The 4,032-nt window shown below is 33.6% G+C and overlaps 1 pseudogene; it reads right to left on the bottom strand.

The window, feature by feature from the left end:
- Positions 1 to 1,488: 1,488 nt before the first annotated feature.
- On the bottom strand, positions 1,489 to 4,029 carry LOC121212308 (1-aminocyclopropane-1-carboxylate synthase-like; annotated as a pseudogene).
- Positions 4,030 to 4,032: the final 3 nt, after the last annotated feature.

Below are 4,032 nucleotides of genomic sequence, written 5' to 3'. Positions count from 1 at the left end.
AATTTTTTTAGTATTTGAATATATATCTTTGTTATAATTTTATAATTTTTTTTAAAAATTATATTATAAATCTTAAATTTTATATTAATACATGATTTGGGTGTAATTACCTAATCCCCATCCTCCACTAATAATTGAAAAGTGTAACACACTAATTTGGTGGAACCCATCAATTACATTAATTACTCACACTTATTAATTGCAAGTAATTATATCCAAATTCATTTACTAAGTATCTCTTCAAACATTATCTTAAATATAGAAAAGATGAAATAGAGAAAAGAATATATATTATTTTCTACTCATAGTAATTTGTTGTGTCTTTTTTATTTTATTTGAATTTAATTCAAATTTTAAATTTTAAATTTTATATTCATACAGATGAATATTATTTTATAAATTATTAAATTAATTTATTATATTGTATCACGTGCATAGCGCGTGTGATTAAAATTAGTATATGTATTATGTATTATTTTATTTATTTATATATATATATAAACCTTATTGATTAGTGGTATATTCAATGTTTATATTTTTGTCAATTTGATTGTTATTTTTTTAATTAATTTGATCGTTACCTTTAAAAAAAAGTCTAATTTATCATTAATCTTTTAAAAAGAGTTAATTATTGTTCTTTTGACGAAATACTACTAGGGGTCCTTTTGGATGGCAGATGCATTTATTTTTTTTACTAAATTTGACTATCAACCTTTAAAAAAAAGTCTAATTTAACCATAATCTTTCAAAAGAGTTAAATTGTTGTTCTTTTGATGAAATACTGACTAAGGGTCCCTTTGGATGGGAGATGCATTTACTTGCGATTACTGTAAAGTAGTGGTGGTGGTGAGATTGATATTGTAGCGTGAGACACAAATAAAAATAAAAAAGCTAAACGCACTAGAGGTAATTGTCCATTCAAAGGGACACTAAAACATTAATTTTCAAACATGACAACTTGAATGACAATTCACAAATACTTCATGCTAATTTCGATTTGTATGAACTTTTTATAATTTTTTAAATTTTAAATATTTTTTATATTTTTTAAATTATTTATTAAGGCCATATAAAAGTGCACATCAACTATTGTCACACTAATATCGTTAAAAAATTAATATTTTAATAGCATTTTTTTACTAAAAAAGTTATTTGACTCTTTTTTGAAAAATTAAAAAATAAATTTAACTTATAAGAAAATAAAGACTATTTGAAAAAAATGTAAATATTGATACTAAGTTAAGAAAATGTAGCCTTCATTTAATTTCCCTTTACGAAATCTCATTGTGAAGTTCAATCTCAATGAGCTTGTGCCAAGGTAGGAACTTAAACAGAGAAGTTGGTGAAAGGTATGACACTTGTTACAACAGGGCCTATTTAACCTGTTTTGCATTCATGTAATTATTACGTGACTTCTGCATCAACTGCTATATAATATACGTACAGGCTTAGCATTTTACAAATTATACACTTAGTAGGCAGTAGAGATTCAAGTAACAATCCTTTATTTTTCACATAGAAGGGCTTCACCATTACATATAATTTTATACATCTGCACGACCAGTACACACTACTCCGCAACATTGAACTTTCCTCACAAATAGTGCATTTTTGCATGTGAGGGAAGACAGAAAAATACATGAGTTGAATGAATCCATGGAGTACCCTTATGATGGACAGCTTTCCGCCAAAAGGATCGTGTTCAGGTTATTATGACTATAGGAAACAATGCAGCGGATTCTCTGGTTTACAGTTTAATTATAACACTAATTAAAGTTTGTAGCATGCAAAGAGTAATGCATAATGGGGAAGTTTATGAGGCTGTTGAACTTTGTTAAGTCCTTGCTCGAACGAGGGGTGATTGAGGCAAGGGAGAGTGGGGAGACATGATGCCCGGTGACTCCATTCTTCGAGATAAGCTTCGTGATAAGCTGAGTTTAGGCTGCTTGGCCTGCATAGTTTTAGAGGAACCATGGCCTCGTTGTTCTTGAACACAAGGTTCTGATTCTCAACAAAGCAACTTTCATGGTGTGGTCATCCATGTTAGCAAAGCAACCCTGAACCAACCAGGCTCCTCGCAATGGAAAGAAGAACCTGGCGAAACATTGAGCTTAACTTCATTGATTATTACCCGCCACAGCTCCATCTCGGCTGCAAATGTTTTCTCTTTGAGGAGCTTACGCAGATCCATCCATATAAACAGCCCAGAATTGCCCTTCAAACAACCAATACCGACTTGAGAAAGACTCCAAGTAAAATACTTGTGCCTTTTGAATAACAGCTCTTTGTTTTCTGTAATGAAGTTATCAACAAACTCTCCATCAGATAGCATAGATGCAATCAAGTGCTGAGTTTGCGAAGACACCAATCCAAAGCTGGACATTTTGCGGCACAGCTAACGACTGAATCATTGTATGAGTATACAATGCCACCCTGAAACCAGGGAACCCCATGTCCTTGGAAAGACTGTACACAATGTGTATGAGATCACGATTACATTCCACATCCTCTTCCTCTATAATCTCAGAATACTAACGAACTCAGGCTCCATGAAAACAGTGGCAGCATAAATCTCATCACCAATCAGGTGTATGTTCTTGTCGTTTATGAACCTAACCATGCTCTTCAATGTGTCCCGATCCAAGATAGTACCCAATGGGTTCGATGGATTGGTTATGAGCAAGCCCTTCACTCTGAGGTTAGCTTCTTGTGCTTTAACATACGCAGCTTCCAAGGCGTTCCTGGTGATCTTGAAATTATTGTAGCTCTCACAGTTGACTGGTACAAGTTCAACCCGGTTCTCCACTTCAAGTCACGATCAAACCTGCAAAGTGATGTCAAAAGTGTGTGTGTTCTTTTTTAGTGAACTAGATAATAATTACACCATGAAATTGATAACTTCTTCTGAAGCTCAAATTAGGTAGTCAACTCATCTCATCCAGCTGTTATGAAATGACAAATAATAGACCGGTTCAAATGAAAATGACTACTCAACTTTCTATGATTATTACTGATGATGAGCCTTTATATATACTACCAGGTTTTTAGTTTTTGTTTCGCTTTGTTACTTGGTATAATAAATATGTCAGTTGCATAATTCTATCAGAGATGGGCCAAGAACTTCAAAAAGAGAGCCAAGTTGCTTTCATGATTCCCTTACCCAAAAATCATTCCCTTCGTTACTTAGTTTTAACATTACTGAACATTAGAAATTATACTAGGTGACTAAATCCAGTTCTATTAAACTAAAACTTATCTTAGTCAAATTTGATTTGCTTAATTAGCAATTTCTCCCTAGTTTCAGCGTGTGGGTGGGTTTGGGGACAAAGGTCAGGTTAGTCATTAAAAATTAAAAATGAGCATCTACGAAATCTTTATGTATACTATATGGACATGTGTACAAAATATAATTATCAAAAAAAAAAAATGAAGCATTACCCTGGATAATAAGGAGTGGGGACGAGAAATGCTTCACCAGGATCTGCCAAGCAAAAGGCAACCATCTCATGAGCTCCGGTGGCTCCACCGCTCATAACAATGCGATCTGGATCAAATTTTACTCTATCTCCCCTCACTTTCCCATAAATTTTGCAACGCCTGTGAGTATTAATTTTTAATGTCATTAATCAATCATTTAACATATTCATGAACGTTGATACACAGATTGTGTTATAAATATAATAACCCATACTTGTTGAACTCAGGCATCCCATGATAATCCTGGAAAAGTGCTGGTCTCCTTGAACTTGTTTACACCTTGTGGGGTGCAGAGGGAGGCTTCTGGGTGTTTGATGAGCCAGTTTTTGATTAATTAAAGCACAGCTGGAGTGTTAATTGAAGACCATGAATATCTGTCAGTTTCTACACATAGAAAGTGGACTAAAAATAATCCCTGCAAGTTTCTTGTTATCTTAGCTATAATAAGGTACTGATTCTCAGCTAGACCCATCTGAATGACTCCCTCAGGTCTTTCAGTGGATAGGATGTCTCGTAAGCCTTCCATCCATCAAAGTAAGAGAGTTTCACCGTGTC

Source organism: Gossypium hirsutum, chromosome A13, assembly GCF_007990345.1.
Source record: "Gossypium hirsutum isolate 1008001.06 chromosome A13, Gossypium_hirsutum_v2.1, whole genome shotgun sequence".
NCBI lineage: Eukaryota > Viridiplantae > Streptophyta > Magnoliopsida > Malvales > Malvaceae > Gossypium > Gossypium hirsutum.
Note: the sequence above shows the minus strand (reverse complement) of the source record. Positions and strands in the feature narration are given on the sequence as shown.